A 21,835-nucleotide genomic window follows, 5' to 3' on the forward strand; every position below is an offset into this window, starting at 1 on the left:
TTGAAAACTACTTTGATCTCAGTTTTGCAACTTCACTATCAAGCCTTAAATGAGCCACAGTATATAGTGAGCTTCTATGTAAAATATGTGATAAGAACTTGTCTTATTTTCTATCTTAAAGAGAATGAACTGGACCCTCTCCTGTAGTTTCTCAGACAGGCTTTAGAAATTGCGTAAGTGATAGATACAGTCTTTATCTAGTATTTTATTTTAAAATACCAGGCTATGTCTGGGACGAAGTTACAATCTTCCCAGTTTTCTTCCACTCAGTTACTTACTAGAGCCGTGCTTTTAAGAAGATGGGAATTAGGCAATAAGAAAAATTCTGATAAACTGAAATAGCACTAGATTATTGGCTAGCACAGATAGGGAAGCTTGTATGCTGGATTGGTGCAGATTTGGGTCAGGGCTTACTGGAGTTCTAAGTAGCAAAGCTCTGTTGATGCCTTCAGTCCTGTACAGGTGCAGCCAAGCAGCCCCAGCACATGTGTACTTTTAAATGGTAGATTATATACCAAATGCCCAATTTAGGGGATTTGGCATGAGGGAGATTTAAAGAGAAAGCAGTGCAGATAATACTGGTGGTCTGTCAAAGGGCTGGTGAGCAGATCATTCCTATTAATGAATTCAGATTTTGCTTTGCAGGACCAAATTTCCAACCTGCAGCCTGGGCTTCTTTTCCAGATCCATCAGAGATGGAGCTGGAGGACTCCTGAAACAGATACTCTTGCCTAGTGTTGTCCTCAGTGTCGTTCATCCTTTCTCCATCAGACGCAGATGACAGGGAGTGTGGCCATGCACCTTTAGCTCTGTTCTCATGGGACAGGTCTGCTTGCACAGATGTACCCAGCACATCACCCAGGCACGTGCCAAACAATGCCATGTGTCTGGACATGTGCCTGTCGAGTAGCAGGGAGAGCAAGGCGTGGTGACAGCAGAATGCACATATTCCTCCCCCATGCAGATTACTCCACTGCTCATATTGGCTCTACATCTCCCTTCTGCATGGACTAGGAACTGCAGTGACCCAACTGGTTCATCATAGCCAAAAATTCAGCACACTGATGTGAGTCCTGGCAGTTCTTCTGGTAAAGAGCATTTGCTGAGATATATGAGCAAATGGCTGGACTGCCTACATTCCCTGCTTTGCAACAGCAGAGCAAGGCAGTGTAAGAAGACTTATTGTTAATGTTTTAATTTCTGCTTCTAGTCCTGGACAGAAAAAGACAAAATATATTATTTTTTTTATTTTTAAAGAACCCCACAGCTATCTTTTTTCTTTTTTGTAAAGTCATAAAAATTAGGACTGGGTTTGGTTAGGCCTTTGGATCAAGATTTATGCTGTTTCTTAGTTTATTTGCCAGGTCCTACTTTAGAAGCAGTAAAATGACACTGTAATTCTGGTGACCTATTCAGTAGATACTTGCAGGAAAAATTCTATGTTTAAATAAAGTGAAGGTTATGACACAGGCTGAAAAAGTCAGGAAATCCACACTTAAGGCTGACACTAATGCTCATGTGGAAAATAAAAGACATAGTGACTCAAATTCAGCAGGGAATGCCAACCATAACTCTGAATTTCCAGGCTTTGTGTCAGGTTCTGTCAATATAATGTTATTTAAATGGAGTTTTATGCCTGTGAATTCACTTGTGTTTTAATGGCAGGATTATTTTAAGAGGAATAATAATAGAAAAAAAAAATCATGTTAGGAAAGGTTGCTTGTAAAATGTCTGTTGTTACATATGACAGGCCAGAATGGATAATCTTGTAGCATAGCCACATATAGGAACCAGAGTAGAATTGTCTTCCATTCCTGGATGTGCCAGACATTTCCTGGGTGTTCTTAGTAATTTATTTCACCTGTACCCCATTTTCTCAGTCTGCAAAATAAAAGGAATACAACTGACCTCCTTGCTGATGTACTTTATAAACCTGAGGAAGGAAAGCACTGTATCCAACCTAGGGCTGAACAGAGCAGCACTGTCTGCGCGTGGGAACACATCATACCTCACACCTCTGGTGAGATATATTTCATCCATCTCCTCATGCCACGTGCATCTGCACTGCATTCTGAGGCCACTGAAGGACCCCTGCCTTGGGTTCCCACCTGGAGGTCACTGGCCAGCGCCAGCTGCAGCCTGTAATTCATCACTCATGCCATCAGCCAGCAGGTCACAATCCTCCAGCAGACCCAGCACCTGCATGGACTCTGAGGAGAGTGATGGAGGCAGCCAGCACAGCACTTGAAGGGTTTTTCTTTCTCCAGCTGTTCTTGCAAAGGGCCTCCTCTCCTTTCCTTTTCCTTTTGATTTCTTGGTTTCCTCTTTTACGCTTCCACAGAGTCTTGTGTCTCTCATATGTGAGGCCTGGAAAAATTCATATTTCTGCCACTTTCAGATTAAATAATGGAGATGCAGCAGAAATCCCATGTCTTAGAAATTCAACTTCTGTAATAATTTTGTGGGGGGGAATGAACTTTTTTGGTGACACCAGCTAAGAAATTGCCCATGTACTTTTGCTTATTGTTGGCACTCCATCACTCTTTTCTAGTGCCAAGGAAATTTGATAGGGGAACAAAGTCACACTGTGCTATCTGATCATAGTGATTTCTAGGAAGATCCACTATAACAGGCAACAGGAAATTTGGCACCTTTGAAAATAAATCCCTCTATGATACACTAGGAATTGAGTGGAAAGACTCTTATTAGCAGTGAAAGTTAGATCAGAGAAGGCACCAGGCAGGAAAAGCAGAACAATCTTGACATCACAGTACAAGTAAAAGGAGAATGAAAATGATGCAATGGAGCCACCAATCCCCACTTTGCATACTAAGGCTGCTATAAGGAAAACACCTGTAAGAATAACATAACAATGGCTCCCATAGGAAAAGAAGGATGGTAAATAGTATTTGTTAAGCTGTTACTTTGGAGGTTTTCACAAGCACTTACAGAATAGTTATGAAAAAAACCAGCCAAAATTCAAACATGCAGCAAAACTGCCTCTTGTAACAGTGTGAAGCAGCTGTCCATAATCAAGTAGTAACAGTCCTGCTCTTTACAGCTTGGCAAAGTTTCTGCTCATCAATGAGCTGAGCAAACAAGCTCCTCTTTATGTACTGCGTAGCTGCATAACAACTTTCCCCTAGGAATTTCTTTGGGGTGATTTGCTTTTCCTAAGCATGTTAAAATTAAGAGGGAAGAGGATATAGGAAGGCAGAGGCCAACAGTGTAAAACAAGAGCAGTTGTAGGAATTGGTGATGCAGCCTATGAAGGGAATTAGACTTGGGAATAAGTAAACAATGGGAAAGGTAAATCTGGTTTCTCCATGTTGCTTGTCTGTTGCCTCGATGTGCATTCACCTGAAACATATTTTTGCCTAAGCAACCATTTTCTTTCTCCTTTATGAACTCAGTGTTACCTGGCAAACTCCTGGTTCCTGGGGGGTGGGGGGAAGTATAAAAATGAGTCATGGTCTCCTCCTGAAAAAAGGGAGGGAGTGAGCTCTCTGTGTTCAAGGACAATATAAGATAGGTTATTGAGTAATGAAGTAGGGAAAGCTCTGCAATGAGAAAGAGCTGTCAAGGAAGCACAGAACCTAGGGAAATTGTTTTATGAAAAGGGAGCAATCACAAAGTTGTTGGACTGAGATGTTATTACAGCTCTCCCTAGAATTTCAAGCACTGGGGAAATAAGAATATGTTTGGAGAGAGTGGTGCTATGTCAACAAGAATTATATATAGAGAAATATAAATTATAGATTCCATCCTTTCAGCTATTGGATTAACTTTAATGTGATACTGCATTCTCCATGCTCAACAAAATATAGGGGGATTTGGTTTATATTAAAGGCCCAAGTTGGCTTTTGGTGGCATAAATCTTTGTTGGGGTAGCAAATATCTTGTTGAACCCTGCTCTATGTAAAAGTCTTTAATAAAACCTCACTAAGCTTTTCTGTTGCCTTTTTTTTTTTACTGCTTTACCTGAACTATTGAATGTGAGACAGATGTATTCCAAGAGGCTAGTGACAAGACAAGTTCTCTGGAATTTTCCTGGTTAAAATGCTTCAAGTAAGAAGACTGTGCCCCTTTTGTGAAGTTGCATAACTCCCACCAATTTTGATGGGAATTTTATGTATATATGTACACACACTCTAAGTGCATCTGGCTTCTGTGGACTAGATATGAAAAATTACTTCTGTTGTATTGCTTTGATATAGACATTTGAATTGATTAAAGCTGTGGACAGCAATTTTCTTCATTCTCTTCCTCTGGTACATTGCAGTTATGATTCTTTGGGTTTTTTTGCTTGATTGAGATTTTTCTGAAGTGTCAGAGATGTTTTCTGGATTAACCCTATTACTGTATAAGATTGTAAGAGACCTTTATGTCATTTTCATTTATATAACCATAGAATGTTAAGGGTTGGAAGGGACATTAAGGGACCATGGGCAGGGGCACATTCCCTTAGACCAGGTTGCTCAAAGCCTTATCCAACCTGGTCTTGAACACTGCCAGGGTTGGGGCATCCACCACCTCTCCCAACAACCGCTGGTTTACCACCCTCACAGTCAAGACTTTGCTCCTAATATCAAACGTGAATTTCCCCTCTTTCAGTTTATACAGATTGCTCCTTGTCCTGTCACTACATTTTCTGATGAAAAGTCCCTCTCCAACTTCCAGGAGGCCCCCCTTCAGGCTGCTGTGAGGTCTCCATGCTGCCTTCTCTTCTCCAGGCTGAACAGTCCCAAATTCCTCAGCCTGTCTCCATGGAGGTGCTCCAGTTGTATTTTCAACTTCATGGATCTCCTCTGGGGTGCCTCTATTCCTTTTTAGAGCAATCACTGCCTCTTGAAGTGTATCAGATAGCTTTTCTAACACTGATGCTTGTGAGCTCTACATGGCCTGAAACTGCATGTGCATTTACATGTGAAAATTTGGATTAAGCATCTAAAAGATGGCCAGGTGGTTTTGCATTTGGAAGTCTGCAATCTTGAGCCTTTTCCTTGCTCTCTGGCCCCAGATGGGCTCAGCCCCTGGAGTATGCCAGAGCAAACTTAGTAACACATAAAGTGATGTTGCCTTGTGAATATCACTTAATTACATCAAAATGAAGTATGCATGAAGTGTGCTGTATATCCTGTCTACAGAGACTTTTTTTGTAGTCAGTAGGAAGGCATCTTCTCTCCCATGAGACGAATGTCCCCTGCCAGACAATGTGAAGCAGCCTCTCACCTTCCCCTGCAGTTGGAGAAAGGAAGCAGAAGGGTTGCCAGCTAGAGTAGGGGAGAATAAACATGCCACAATACTTTGACCTCAGTGATCAAAAAACAAAAAAAACCCCAAACAAACAAAAAACTCCCCAAAGAAATCCAAACAAAAGAAAAAGAAGAAAAAGAAAAAAAAAAAAACAACACAAAAAATTTGTTGCAATGTAATTTGCATTTCATCCCATGGTTTTACAAGAAGGAGTAGATTTCATTGTCAACACACTGAATTCCAAATGCCCATTCAGCCTAAATGCCAGCTATATTTTCAGTTTAAGTGAAGTCCTAAATAAAAAATAAAAATAATGGGAGACCAGCATAATACATTTTTTTGGTGATTAAAACCTCCCTTCTCACTTTTAATCAGGGTGGAAGAATTTTTTAAAAGGCCAGTAGTCAATCTTCAATCTGTACCTGTTTTTACATATCAGGCTGTGGTATTGGTGAGCATCACTCTTTTTCTTTTGGGAGAACAATGCAGTTGAGGATGCAATGAATTCAGCGTTACCAAAAGAAATAGAACATGGATGGATGGAGTTAAAGTTCATATGCTTATATATGCATCCAGTTTGCACAATGTTGACTACAAGGATGTTGCATGTCTCATTGAAGGAGGAAAGGGGTTTATATTAATCCTTGAAATATTGTTTATTCTTGGATCTGGAGTTTGGTTTTTCCCATTCCATCATATTATAGAGGTAAAAGCAAGATGGAATATGAATATGGAACTGGATCCAGACATCCTTCATATTTGGTTTGGGCCAACAGTTAGGTCTAAACTTCCTCCAGGTGCATCCTATCCTAAATTAATTTACTTCTTATTTTCCTGGAGTAAATACATTTTGCCCCAGGCTTTTGGAGTTAACAGGATTTTGTGACTATTTATAAGCACAATTAGACCATGCTTGTTTGATAGTTCATTATTTCTTCCCAGTAAAAATCTAAATGTCCCGCAATAGTACATAAACCAGGCAGGCTGTCCCTCTTAAAGTTCATATTGTGAGACATAAAAAATATCACTGTAGCAGCAGAATGTGGTGGTGGTATCCAAAAATGGAAGTTTATAGCTCAATAATGCATGTGTATTGGATGACCAGGTGATTTCTGGTGTTTCTTCATTTCCTCTCCAAACACAGTTGTTTTATTGTCATAATTAGGAGTACAAGGAAATGCTATTGTGTGTTTTGGGAGAGTATTAACTCCATATTAGGAGTTAATCTATTTCTGCTCAGCATCACAGAGAACATTCAGTGGGTTTTGTTTACTTTAGTTGTCTTCATACAGTCCAATTCAGTCTCTTGCACTGCTGTTAATGGGCTTTCTTTTGTCCTCAATACAGGGTCCTTAAACTGAATTTTTAAGAGGGAAGCTCTGGTGAAGAAAAGGTCAATAAAAGTTAAAGGAAGCCTCTGTGACTAACCTTTAATAAAGCTAGGATACTGAAAGTGTTAAAAATGACTATGTGAACAAGGTACCCTGATCCAAGCAATGAGATATTTTATGTGGAATTTATTGTAGCTAATTGCAAGCAGGTGCATTTGAACCACCAGATGCCAACCTGCCAAAATGTGTCATGGGTCTAAACCTTAGCCAGATCCTAATGCATGGTGAGGTCTGCTTGTTGTGGGCGAGCTGGAGCCCTGCTGAGCTGCTGCTCAGAGCATCTCTGTTGGACCAGGGTAGGTGTTACAGAGACAGCCACGACCACTGCCTGCCTCCTGGGGCTTGCTGTGCTTGGGGCTGCAGCAGAAGCACTCAGGTGTTCTTTCCTCTCCTTCGAGCACAGCTGCTGTTTGATACCCACAACTGCCAAAGCAGTGTTAGGATTCATTCTCCATCAGCAGAGATGATTGTTTGCAGTGGGTTTATTCCATGAGACCTTTTGCTCCAGCAGCAATTAGAGCAGCTCCTGAAGTGCAGAACCAAAGCTGTGAGGTAAAACATGTTGTCTTCAAGCCTCACTGTGTCACACAGACCTCTTCAGCACACGACAGAGTGGCTGAAAAATTATCTGGGCTACCTAAAAATATATATAACATTTTTTTTATTAGTAATAATAATAAGTATGTAGAAGTGTAACATGGTTTGGGAGTACTGAGCTCACTTGGAGGTGTTGGACTGGCTGTCCTTGATGTCACAGCCCTGCTGATAATGTTCAGCAAATCTGAGGGCTAACTGTTTCCTCATTGTGTATAAATTCCATTTCATGACAGCAATAATACATTCCAGGCCATGCATTTCAGGGTGATAAGTATAAATCTGTGTGCTTAAATTTACTCTACCTTAGTTGTGTGGAGAAAAAAAAAAATTGTACTGCTTACCGCTGGCAAATCTGGGAGAATTTCCTGGTTTCCATGAGTTTGAATAAAGAAAAAGTGGGGATGGAAGCAGGTAAGTTGCTCTCCCTACCCCCTACCCCCCACCTTTTTTTTTAATATTTCAGTGAGATGCTGGCGGAATAAAGGTGGGATGTAAAATGAGTTTAGATTTCAAGGTAGGACTTGTGCCAGTATGTCCAAGCTTTTTCAGCTAACTGGCCACTGCCAAACCTCAGATCTTTCTCCTATCTTTGATAGGAGTCTGAAGACTGACTTCAGAGGCCATCAGCTTTCTGTGGACTATGACTTCACAGGAGCACAACAACAAAGACTTCAAAGTGATAAACATGGAAAGACAGAACCAAACATAATTGTATTATGTCTTACAGGTTTGATCACTTCTTAAAAGTGTTTCATTTTGGATCTTTTCAAGGTAGAAGATTCTCCGGATCTTCACCATTCACACTCTTAGGAAACCTTTGTTAATACAAAATCTTTCTGTTAACCTAGTCCTAAACACCAAGGGCATAGAAAACAAGTACTTCACCTTTGCAAATTACTTTTTTGTATATTTAAGACAATTATATTAGAGGATGTTCCCTCCATCATCTTTTTAGTAATCAAGTAACCTCAAATCTTCCAATTTTTTCTCTAAAGCATATTTTGTAGGCTTTTAATATGCAGTTCTCCTGTCAGAGCTGAGGTCTCTCAAGCTCTGAAGGAGGAAGGAGAATCTAGTCTCCTGCAGAGTGCTTATCTTCTTTATCTTCTTTTTCCAGTGTGCTGTTTGAAACACTGCATCATTCACCCTGTGATCCACTGTGTAACACCTAGTTCTTTTCTATCTAAATACTTCTCTAGCTGTTCATTCAGCAGTTTATTCCTGTAAAGAGGAATAAATAGTCCTCTCTCCTGTGGAAAGTGTGCCCTTCTGACTGATAAAATGAATGCAGGAGGATTGTGGTGTCTTTTATATCTTGTAGTGCATTTAGAGAGTGTCTTATTTGTGTCCTCTTCAAATTTGATGAATAAGTTGGTTTTCATATTTGATAAATATTTTTTTATCTTTTATGGATCATTAGTGAAAATACCGAGAATACTGGATATAGAGAAAGCCCTTTAGCCATTGGTTGTTCCCTCCCAGAAAGAGAATTGTATTTCTCTTTCACCTAGTCTGTGCTTCCATAATTTTCTCCAGAGCATATCATGTCATACAGTCTGGCACATTTCTTAAGATGAGCTATATTACAACTATGACTTCTTTATCCACAAGTTCTGTTATGTGGTTATAGGAATTACTTTGGTTTTGCACAGTTTGTTCTGGCAAATGTAAACTGGCTTATGCTTATCACATTGTTTATTTTCTAGGTATTTACAGATGGTTTGTTGATTATTTGTTTAAGCATTTCTCTGGTATCCTGGGGTTGTAGTGTAAAAATTTCCCCTTTCCTCTTCTGCCTCTTTTTATAAAGATAGGCATCATTGTTCTGCCCAGTCTTCTTTTATCTCCCCTCAGAGAAATCTTTCCTATAATATCTGTCAGTAATTCAAAGATTTAATTAGTCAATTTGTGATGTATTTAAAAAAAACGCATTTTACAATCTTATGTGGTCTATAATCCTAGTGTATTAGCTCCAACCATTTTAACATGGAAATTATCCAGATTATTGTTAACCTCTTGTTTTAATTGAAGCTCATGTTCCATTTTGTTGTGGGAATCAATAGTAAAATTTTTGTGAAAAAAGAAAAAAATTAAACTAAAGAGAAAAAATAGAACTAAAGTAAGAATCATATGTATTGGCTGTATTTAGATTTTATTCGCTGTATAACCTGTACATAGTTTGGAACATGAGGAAAGTAGGACAGGAAACATTTGTTTTCCAAAATTTCTAACAGAACACCTCCTAATCTGGGGTTCATGGATCACTTCTATGCTTCTGAGAAATCCTCTGAGACCTTGCTAATTGATTATAAAGTACTCCTTGGATTTCAGCAAATGTCAGAATTTGCAGTGGACTTTGCAAACCTATGAAATGAGGAAACTGCTTATCTTGAGTCCACTTATGCCTTTTAGGATTTTTCTGTATGGTGACACCAAGGGAGCTGTATGCTGCACTCGGGGCATGTCCATTCCTACTTCTTACTTTGATTCAGCAGAATGATCTTTTCCCTAGATTCAGGAATATCAGAGTGATATCTCTTTAAAACCCAAGTATTTAGCCAGTAAAAGGAAGACACTCTCCAGCATCACCTTCAAGCTGAAAATAATACCAAGCAGATGAAACTTCTAGTGCAACCAGAAACCATGAAATATTGTTCTAGCATAATATATTTTCATATTCCCCAAATTATTAGGGATGCATCATAAATACTGCTGCAATTGTTTGATTTTACCTTCCTTAAAATCTTAGATCTTACTCTAGTTTCAGAGGATGCAGATCTGTGTATCACAGACTCCAGAGATTTTTACTCCATACTATTCCTAAGGCTTCTCTCTAAGTTAGTGGTGTCTGGGAAATTACTTGGTAGCACTTGTTACTTCCAAGACTCCTATTTTTGCAGTTTCTTTTGTGAAAGGTCACTATTCTCTGAATTATATTCAAGAGCTGTTTCAGCTTAAATCTTATGTCTAATCTTGTCCCTTGTCCCAGGGTAATGCTATTCCACAGGGTAATAGTCATTTTGGGGACAACAGTACTTATAAATCATTTATAGAGAAGTGTGTATCATTTTCCCCCATAACAGGCTATTTCCAAACATCAGTGCTTCAATGCAACAAGTGGTCACAGTAGCTATAGTTAGAAAAAAAACATTTCTCCTGAAGAGTTTTATTAGATTTCAGCATCTTCCCAAAAATGAATTTTTTTTTGCTAGGAATCTCAGAAGCTCATTGTCAAAAATGTATTTTGTAATATTTTTAGAACCAAACTGGGATTAAATAGTAGTCAGGGAATGGTGCATCAAAACAGGAAGCTGAGTACAAGTTGACAAGGAGAGAGGATTGCTCTGCTGATTTTAGACAGGATCACACTATGAACTTGTTTTCTCTGCCATGCTCCCCACCACATGAAGCTGGATGAAAGTGTGTCAGAAGCAAAACACTGCAGTGCTGCTGACTGCTAGCTGGCCAGAGTCAAGGATATCTTTCTTCCAAACACTGCCCTGGAGGGAGAGATGTATCTACACCCAGCTGCTCCTTCACCTATGTCCCTTCTGCAGCCGCAGGTGGGTCCCTGTAGTGCAGGGACTTCTGAGGACAAAAAGAATAAATGAAGAAGGAAGGTGGAAATCTGCCCTGAAATAAAATTTAAGAGAGGCAAGGCAATGTTGTTAAAAAGAGGAAATTAGACAGTGTGAGAAAAGGCCATTGTGAAGAAGGCAGACAACAGCACATGATTCAATTCAAGGTTTAATTATTCTATAGTGCATCATGAGACAACACTAAGCATGGAGGGGGAAGGGCTGTCACCTTCCCAGCTTCTGTAGCTTCCTTGGTAAGCCTGCGTTGTTTGTGGAAGCAAACAAGTCAATCAGTTGTTGCATACCAGCAGCAAAGCAAGCTCTATCAGTGGCAGCATGTTAGCAGGGACAGAAGTGCCTGGTCTCATGCTGGAGTCCATGGCTCACTTGCTGCAGTTGGGAATCAGGCCTGTCTGCTAAGGCTCTGGACTCCCTTAATTTTTTTTAGGAGGCTAAAGGTTTTCAGGATCTATTTGTGGCCAGGCTAAGGCAATACTAAGGAACACAGTTGATCCCAGACTATGCATCAGCTACTCTCTCTACCTGGAAGTGGTTTGATTTTTCAATCAGTTCAGTGGGCAAATCTGATTGCCTAATTTTTTTTTTTTTTCTGTCACTCAGGGTCATAATCTGCCTTAAAATTCAAATTTTCTCTCATAAAACAACGAGTGGGACAGGTTGTTTACATTATTGTTTTCCTGTTCCTAGAAAATGAAGGTTCAGAAGTTATAGAGTGCAGGTGGAGCATGTTTTTTTTTAACCTACAAGCCAGTAATTAACACCTTTGCTTCGTGTTAGCATCCAGCATGTGGACCTTATTGCTTCATCAAACGTCTGAGGGTCCATCTGGTTTTCATCAGCTGAATAGCACTATTTGACAATGAGGGGGAAAAAGCAAGTTTTGCTAGCAGCAAAAATAATCCCTTTTTGTTGCCCACATCTCTTTCTCCACTCAATCTCTCAAGTAGCTATCTTCTTTTCTTCCTCTTTCCCAAAGGAAATAATGTGAACGACTCCAGTAAACTTTTATATAAATCAAAAATATTTTGTTGTCATAGAAGAATAATACATGTTGACATCAGGGACTACCTCAGCTTCTCCACCTAGATTTGTGACTATAGGTGAGAAACTTTAGGAAAATCAAGGGTACTTTTTGAAACAGTAGTTTGTGGTTCTTATCTGAGTCCTCTTCACGACTTCTGAAGCGATCCTTTTCCCTAAGCATCTTCTTAAAGCAGAAACACTCATTCTTAAAAGTTGGATTGTGTTTCATAATTTTCATAAACAGAAACAGACTCCGAAAAGCTACTATACAGAAGCTGTGCTGGTCTGGGCAGGCTTCTTGCAAGGGACTTTTGGGCTTTTAGCAATTAACTGTGAATGCCATCCGTGTACGTCTAGTATCACTTATGCTAAAGGTATTGGGTCTGTCTCCTCACAAGATCAATGCTTCTAAGCAGATGGATCTGACCCATCCTATATTCCAGGTTAAAGAAAATGGTTCTCAGATAGTTTAACCAGAAGGTTATGACTTTTCCTACCCTACTCTCCTGCTTTCCATGCCCCACTCATTTAGGCTGCTATGTCAAACACTGAATGTGATTAATGGTGACAGAGATTACTGTGAGCATAAAGTTCAAGAGCTCAGCTGTTTATTTGTTTAACAAAGTTGTTTTCTGAGTGTTTCTCTATATATCTAGCCACATGCTTAGACTGAAATACCCCAGCACAATCACTGGGTTGTACTAATATTGTTTTGACTGCAAAGAATGCTTGTAAACATCCAGGATGGGGAGGGGAAATACTCAGTGTCTTAGGACTCATTCCATTTTCATGTGGTTTGTTCTTCTTGTCAGTGGTGTGGGAGGAAATTCCTGCTGACTAACTGAGAAGACACTGTGTACGAAAGTACCACGGCTCAGGTGAGTAGTGCTGGAACATAGGCAGGAGGTTATGGGCAGCTTCTGGTTATCATCTTCAGCAAATAAGCATGGAAGGCAGACCCAAATTCAAAACTTTCAGTTACAGGTCCAGAAGCAAAAAACCAGAAGATGGTTCTGTCTCTACATTGCTCAGGAACCCTGCCTAATGTCATTGTTGACAAGCCAAGTCACGGATTTACATAGTTGGCTGCATATATCTGTTGTCCTGTTGTTTCTCAAAAACGTTGGATTTAGTTTTTCGGGAGTGAAATTTACTGGAACTTTGCTTGATCTTCTAAAACCTAGAAACAAAGTGTTAATTAACTATGTATGTGTAGTACTTGTCTTTCACTTGTGGTGTAGCTGAGGTTAAGATTTGATTCGTGAGCAGTAGATTCAGATCTTTTGATTATGTCTTGGGCAGTGGGAAAGCAAAATGATTCTTTTTCCAATTTAGCATTCTCTCTGATTGGCCACTCTGATTTTCTAAGTTTGATGTAGCAACTTAGCTCTCCTTATACATGTTAGCTGTTAATCACAATATATTACCAAAAGGAAGGGAAAGAAAACCTGCCCAAATCACTTAACTGCTTTTCTAAACAGCTCTACCCTTGACTATTTTGTTACAAATTTGAAGCAGGGGTTCTGGGAAAAAGAATGGTCTTTAAATTATTGCTTCCTTTTAAAAGCTAGCCCCAAGATACACACATCAATTTTTTATGAGAGCAGTTCCTTTGAAAATTATCTTCTTGTGTTTTCTTTCTTTCCAAATTTACTCTAACTGAGAATAAACTGATTTTTCATTATGACACTAATTTCTCCAGAGAATAGTATTGTTTTTCTTTTATTATTTTCTGGTTCAGTCCATTTAAGTCTTCCTCCTCCTCCATTTCCTTAGTGATCTAAGCAGAATTAGGGGTTAGTTAAGGAAAGTAGTGTCTGAGTTGTGTCCAATTGTAAGCTTCTGGCTCAAAAAAACCACAAAACAACAAGAAACAACTATAACAACAACAACAAAAAAAACCAAACCAACAACAAGAACCAAAACAACCAACCCAAAAACAAACCAGAAAAAAGTGAATCACCCTCAAAACCCACTCTTGATTTCTTGTCCTCAATGGTTTGATTATCAGATTACTTCTTTACAATTACAGCACTTATTTCCTGTTTTCAAAGGCTAAAATCAGCCACTTAAGTATGACTAAAAAAATTACCCCGGGTGCCTAAATTAGTTTGCCTAGTTAGAGCAATAACAGCTCTATCAGACTGCAGGTGTCACAATACCCACACACACACACACAGACACACGTAGAGCAAACTGGAAAACAGGAGGCAGCCTTACTGAGCCCAAAGGAATCTTTTTTAGCAGAGTTCATGCTTCTTAGCTCATGAGGTCAGGCTACAGAAAAGCAGCTGACACTGTGATATTGAAGGCTCCAGTGGTTTTCCTGCAGGAATAGATGGATGACCTGGTTGTTTTATATTGCTGACTTTGTCCATTAAAACAGCTAAGTAAAAACTGGTTTTCCTCATGTGGGTTTCTTCCTAATGAAATTTGTTCCTTGTCATCAAACCTATTTGTATGGTTTTTTGCCCCCTTAGTCTCATTTTTCTTAATAGTCTCTTAACTTCCTGGCTTTACAATTTCAGTTGTCAGGATAAAGTTCATTCAAGGCTAAAGTGTTCTGACACAATTTATGCCCAAAACCAATGGGAAAATAAAAGAATTTATTAGACTTTTATCACTGTGCCATATCATTTCAGTGCAGGGGTTAATTCTTTTTTAAGTTCCTCAAATTAAAAGAATCATAAATGATCAGATGCATTTTCAGATAATAAAACTCAGGCCTACTATCAATGCTAGTATTAGTGACTGAGTTCTGCTGTGTTTTGTGGGAGGTTCTACTTAGGTTAACTCCTGGAATTTAATGCAAATATTTTGCGAGGAAACACACATATATTTAAGAACAATATTAATACAATTCCTTAATACAATGGATTTTACTTGGTTTTCCATAATATTTTTTTCCCCCACAGGTAACTTTGTCTTTATATCCTTAAGATTATCACAGTTAGAAACATAGACATTCATCCAACCTCACATCATTTTCTTACTGTTATGATCAGATTAGTCATTCAAACAACTCATCATATAATTTAGGGATAACTTGAGTCTACCCTTTCCCTATTTTTTCTGCAGACGTATTTTTTCCATATCACATATGTCATATATGTAGACAGAAGAGCTTACTCACTAAAAACTAAATCCTTTTTTTGAGAAAACAAAAGCTGAGAAAAAATAAAATAGGAAATAGGAGAGAATATTTTAGAGAGTTTTTGTTATGTGAAAGTAGCTTTTTAAAAAAAGTTGTTTCATTTTTTTAATGACTTGTTTATGACTGCAGAAGAACTGTAGAAGAAAGATGCTGACCAGTGTACATTTCTCCTGATAAGAGAGACTGCATCAGCACCAGAGAAGCTGTTTTCCAGAAAATCTCACACAGGAGTAATTTAACTGACTTACACAATTTCTGTGTATAATGCACTCTAGGTATTACTTTTTTATTTAAAAGTCTTACTCCCCCACCCCAAATACTTCCTTTTTGCATCCTATATGCATAATCAATTCAAAGTGCTTTAATTTCTGAATTATCTAAGACTTCAAACAGATACAACTGAAATATTTCTTAGTAAGGGTAAAAAGACAGCTGAAGCGGAAAACTTACCTAGTGCTCCTGACTAGAATCAGGCTACATATGCATACCTATATGTGATTTCTTAGTGTTTTAGAGCTGGTCTAGACCCATCTTAGTTGCTGTTTAAAACACAGCAAAACTCCCACAAGAAAGATGATTTCAGTAGAATTCTTCTCTTTCAGAACGGAATGCTATTTCCTTTTGTTTTAAGCTCAGTCAAGGCTGCTGTCAGATTACTCCTTAGTTTGACTTTGATTTGCAAACCTGAAACCCAGCAGCAGGTAAGGAAATCCTGGTCTGTGTTCACTAAAAGCTCTGGTGCCTTTGAATCCTGCTAAAGCCGTGTGGAGAGGAGCATGTGTTCTTTTGGGTTAGATACTTCTGAGCAGTTTCTCACCTGCAGGCCACATCTGTCTAACTCATCAGCAGAAATGGGCATATCTGTGCCCAGGAACAAACTGCTTTGAGATGTTCATGGAAAATCTAGGAAATCCCTGTCACTCCCTATTACTATTTGGCAATCACTTTCCCTGGGAACCTGCTTTTGCTGGAGCAGACAAGCTGCCAGCCCTGCAAGAGGTCTTTTTGTTTATGTATCTTTTCTGTTCCTCTGTTTACTTAAAGGGACAGAATTGTCAGCTCTTGTAAGGCTGGTCTGTATAACTGATGGCCTGTCCACCTCAGACTTGCATATTTTTAGCTTTTTTTCTTTTTTTTTTTTTTTTTTTGCTAAAGAAGAATCTTATCCAAACACAAGTGAAATGGGCAGATTTATGAAAGAAAAGAAGAGCAAAGTGGAAAAGGAAGTTTATGTTTTTTTGTAGAGACTTACTGCTGTGCAAATGCACTGAAAGAATCTCTTGGCTGTTTGGGCATTTGTATAACAGCTAGAGACACAAAGCAATTAGATTTTCTAAGTATAAGCAAGAGAATCTGTTTTGTTTATACAGAAAAGTCCCACAGAAGAGAGGCAGAAGCAGAGACAGAAGTAATAAGTGCATATGTTTGGAAAGAGTATAATGTACTTATAAATATTATAGTGGCGTCGCTACAGTTAAGGGTCTGGCAAGATTTCTGTTGTAAACCCTTCTTGTCAGAGTTTCAGTACAGAGCTGTAAAAATTCCAGGCTCTAGCTTGGCATGTGAGGGCTCAAGGCAGGAGCACAGGTTCCTCTCCTGCCTCCTCAACCTGGTTGTCAATAGGGAGATATCAGGCAGAGCATTCACCTTTCTCTCTGAGAAGCAGAAAGTTTTTATTTCTGTCTTGACAGAAGAGCTGGAATGCTGAAAATTCAATGGGTCATCAGATTGTTCTGCAGGAAGAAATGCCAGTGTGTTGAGGAATGGTAGATAGAAACAAGCTGTGCAAATGAGTGACACCTTTCATTTTCAGATCCAGTCTACATGTCTCTAGATGTTTGATTACCTAAAGAGAAGATCATGCAAATTTTTAGGAAGCTGACTTCCTAAAAAATGCTGCAAAGGGAATAAAAACCAATTAATACTATTAGAACTGGACATTTCCTGAGTATCTTCATCATTTACTGACTGCATTTTGTTGATAATTGAACTTAATGACAAAAGGAAGCACAAAGATTTGTTCTTAAGTTGCAATCTGTAAGGCTGTGATGTTTTTGTGTATTAACTGGTAAATTGGCACTGATAACAAAGGCAAACTTAATTAAGAATAAAAAGGAATTTGCCTGCAATAAATTTAGGTTATACAAATAACCAGTAAGAAAAATAATATGTATGTGCTCTTTAAATTCAACAAATACCTCATCAAAAGAAATCCATCCTGTTCTATTCAGCAAAACATCTTAGAATTCCTGCACATGGTATCTGAGCTTGGTCTTCACCGCACAGGAGCTGCAAATCTGCATCCAAAGGATCAAACTGAACACTGAAAGGGATGGTAGATACATGTGCACTAAATATATTGATTTCTGTAATTACACAGGGATTTAGGGACCTAGCTTTGGGGCTAACATTTCATGTGAATGTCACTTGATCTGGTCTGTGTGGCTTATGTATATATTACAAACCATTAAATTATCACTGAAATTGTTACCTTTTGGTAGTGGCTAAAGAGGAATGAATTCTACTCAGGTATCAGGTTGTCAAGAGCAATGTCACAAGAGACATTGTGAACTGCTAAGGCTAAATAAATGATCATCAAGACAATAAATCAATAAGCTGTGCAAAACGTTTCAGTTGTGCCAAAAAAGATTGCAGACTAGAAAACATGTGTTTTTACCATGATGGTTGCAAAGAACATTTAAGCTGAAAAATTGAATGCCTTTCACTAATCTTATTATAAATGGTTAGTCAGGCAAAAATCTGATTTGCTAAAGGCACAGTCCCTTTTGCATCCTTGCCCACTGCATAAAGTCATTGCCTGTGGGCATTTGTACTGGGCAGCCCCACCCAACTGAGTGATACAGGGTAGAAGGCTGTGCTGAAGTGGTCCCCTAGGATTCAATCTGCCTTCAAAGAAATGGTACAGACTACCACACTGGACACCAGAACTTCTCCAGGTACCTAGTGTGGTAGTCTGTCTCATTTTGAAGTAAGGAAGTCAAGCTGTTGCAATGGGGTATTTAGGCCAACAGCTAAGTTGCTGTTGGCCTAAATATCCCATTGAAGTGATACTGGGAGTCTGACTTAAATACTGAAAATGTGGAGCCAAGACTGACTGTCAAATCTGTATTGCAAAATACTGGGGCATGTGGAAATAAAGTGAAAAGTAGGGCGTAATAAAGCTGTTTATTTTAATACAGATCCTTATGGATTAGTTCTTTGTTTCTGCCTGTTCAAGTAAAGTGGCTTGAGGGAAAAGTTTGATCTTTCCTGTGTTACAGTAATTTCACTCAGTGTTGACTCTTTCTTTACAGTATAACTGGAAAGGGGAAGCCTTTAATACTAAGATAAAAAATGTTCAATATACTGTCTTTTTACAGTAAAATTTTAAGCACTCTATCATTACTTACATTTATAAATGCTTTTTAATTCTGGAAGATAAGGGAAAATCAGAGATCTAGTGACTGGAAGATGAAGCTATGTTAATACAAACAGGAAATAAGTAATTTGTTTTTAGAGGTGAGGGTAATTATCTGTTGTAACAAACTACCATGGGGATTTCATAGACTCTCCATCCTTTGAAATATTTAAATTAAAACTGGACACCTTTCTAACGGTATGATTGAAGTGAGCTTGGACTTATGTGTTCACAAGAATTTCTGGGTTAAATTCAAAGACTGGTGTGCTGCAGGAGGTCAGCCTAATGACTTGTAAATGTCTATCTTCTGGTCTTAGTAATTCATATTGCTAGAGGAAAAAGATATTCATGTTCTTAATTTTCTAGAAATAGCCACAAGTGGCTACAGTCCCACTGTCTTAATTTTAGAAACAGAAGATGAACTTTTGAGACACTGATGACTTTACTTTGAAATGCTTTTGTGTTGCCCTTTACATAATGTCTTCATCCACATCACTGGAAAAAGTATCAGTGGCCTTCAGTGGGTCTTCCAGGAGATAACACATAAAGATAAATAGATGGAATGATAGTTTAAATTACTTTTTGGGTTTTTAATTTTTTTTTTAAATTTTAAATCAAAGAATCTCCTTAGAGTTGCCTATCCTGGCTCTATGCTCTACTGATAATTATAATTCCAGTGGTAACTACTCATTCCTTTCACCTAGTTTGCTTTGCAGGGGACATTGACCATATGTAATATTTAAGTTACAAATAGCTATAGCCATATAGGTAAAACAGAAATTATACGCTCAAAAATGTGAAAGGTGTGGAAGTTCACTTTTCTGTCTGTTACTAAACTGCAGCCAGATCTTGTCTGACGTTATCCTCATGGCTCTGAAGGAGCACTTTTTGTGTGTGTGTGTTTGTGTGTGTGTGCACATTTGTGTGTGTTCATGGATGCATACTGATGTGTAATTTCAGTAAAATTAAGATAGAGAGAAACCATGAAAAATCCAATCCAGTACTACCAAATTCCTGGACAGGTAGTCCATGCATCAATCTCTCCTCACTTCACATTCTCAGGACAGATCAATGTGCCTGAGGCCTCAGAGGAATTTTTCTCATATGCCTCTAGTGTTTTTATAAGACTGCCTTGGCAGGAAATACATATGTTCTTAATAATGATTAAAAAGAATAAATTCAACTTTCAAAATCAAAGTGAAAATGGCATAGCAGGTGTAATTGAGGCAAATGATTATGGCACTTATCTGTCTTTACAGAAAAAAAGTCAAGGGAATTTACTATCTCCACAAGGATATTTTAGTAGATCTTTAGTATATAGTTTGCCCAGGATTCAAGGCTGAGTATAAAATGTGCCATTCAAAGAGTGAATATGAGCATTCATCTGTGTGAAGAACAACTTCTTAAAGAAATAAAAACTATAAACAGAGTTTGAAATAAATCAGGTATAAACTGCCCATACAAAATCCATCAAGGAAATGGAAAGGAACATTCAGCATGGGATTTCTGCACTGCAAATACAGGAAGAAAATAGATTTTATAATCAGATGGTTAGCCTAGGGTCCACCTGATGACTGCATTTTTACATGCTTAAATAAAGACTAGAAGGAGTACATGCTTTGCATGTGAGTGTCTCTTTAGGTAGCATATAGCTTTCTCCTAGTGCAGTTTGTGGAGTAAGGAACTGTATCTCAGTTAATATAATACATATTTCTATGATATTATGAGAAATCTTGGCTTCTAGCGTGCTCCAAGTTAATTTTGAAGTCAGCCTCTCACCTTGCATCACCTTGTCTGTTTCAGCTGGTGGTATTTGTTAGAACAGTTATGAGGAAATAAAGGAGCAACAGGCAAGTTTAGGTTCAAAGCAGCAGATTTGACCAGCTCTTTACTCCAAGAGGACGGAAGGAGAACATAATGTTGTTCACAGATTTCACAACCCCAACTCATGGAATATTTGTTGGAATTATTTACTTTATTTGCCTATCGCCATAGCAACAGATCCCTTCACATATAAAAAAAAATAAGAAACACATTTGGGCCACATTTCATGAGCTCTTGAATGTTACTTGTTGGTGTGTAATTGTTTCTCCTTCATTGACTACTAATCAAGCTGCAGTATGCCTAGCCTTGCAAATCCAGTGAACTTGGAAAATTCCTTTAATTTTTAAAGTTTGTTTGTTTGCCAGGTGGTTTTTTCCTCCAAGTTTGTCCAACTTTGAAAATTACAACTTAAGTAAAACCAAAAACATAAGTGTCATGGATCGCTGAGGGATTACCTTACCACATTAATATTCAATAATGCCAGCTGCCCTAGTTCAGCACATGAGAGACCTGATTCAGCAGGGTCCTGAAATGGAGCCTGAAAATTTGGTGGAGAAAGGAAGCTCTTTCTTTTGAAGCTAGTCGTCACCTTCAAACAGAGATTTTTTTTTTCCCAATGTACACAGAATGCTTACAACAGTTTCTGTTAAGTGCATGAATTTAGTAATCTTCCTCCAAAATATTAAAATTTTAAAAAGTGGAATAAAACTTCCATAATTGTCAATCCCCTGAGTTGAAATGTTTCCAAAAAGTTCTAACTCTTTCCCCCACTCTTTTCTAGCTTCTACTGATCAAATTCTGTGTATGTATATACTATAAAGTACTGAGGCATAAAATTAATATGAAGGAGAGAGATGATAAATGAATATGAAGGGGAGATATGAGATTATAAAGGGGGCTCCCATCACAGAATCACAGAATGGTTTGGGTTGCAAGGAACCTTAAAGTTCATCCAGTTCCAACTCCTTTACCATGGATAGGGACACCTTCCATATGATCAGATTGCTCAGAGTCCCATCCAGCCTGGCCCTGAACACTTCCCAGGGATGGCACATCCACAGCGTCTCTGGGCAACCTGTTCCAGTGTCTCACCACCCTCATAGTCAATAATTCATTTTTTATAGTTAATTTAAACCTACCTTATTTCAGTTTGAAGCCACTTTCCCTTGTCCTATCACTACATTATCTTGTAAAAAGTCCCTCTCCATCTTTCTTGTAGGCTCACTTTAAGCACTGGAAGGCTGCTGTAAGGTCTGCCAGAGCCTTTTCTTCTCTAGGCTGAACAACCTCAACTCTCTCTCACCCTGTCTTTCTAGAAGAATTACTCCAGCTTTGTGACCAACTGGACTCACTCCAGCAGGTCCATGAGAGCTGGGTGCAGTATTCCATGAGGGTGGAGTAGAGGGACAGAATTCCCTCCCTCGACCTGCTGGACATGCCTTCTTTGATGCAGCCCAGGAGATAGTTGGCTTTCTGGGCTGCAAGTGCACATTGATGGGTCGTGTTGAGCTACTCATGACCAACACCCCAAGTCCTTCTCTTCAGGACCGCTCTCGATCCATTCTATCCTCAG

At 38.7% G+C, this 21,835-nt stretch overlaps 1 long non-coding RNA gene across 1 annotated transcript; it reads left to right on the top strand.

Annotated features, from left to right (window-relative positions):
- Positions 1–8,284: 8,284 nt before the first annotated feature.
- On the top strand, positions 8,285–17,939 carry LOC146768389 (uncharacterized). Its single transcript, XR_014953415.1, has 3 exons — positions 8,285–11,943; positions 12,679–12,744; positions 12,845–17,939. It is a non-coding gene; the product is annotated as an uncharacterized LOC146768389 (long non-coding RNA).
- The last annotated feature ends 3,896 nt before the right edge of the window (positions 17,940–21,835 follow it).

Source organism: Lonchura striata, chromosome 2, assembly GCF_050655825.1.
Source record: "Lonchura striata isolate lonStrDom1 chromosome 2, ASM5065582v1, whole genome shotgun sequence".
Lineage (NCBI taxonomy): Eukaryota > Metazoa > Chordata > Aves > Passeriformes > Estrildidae > Lonchura > Lonchura striata.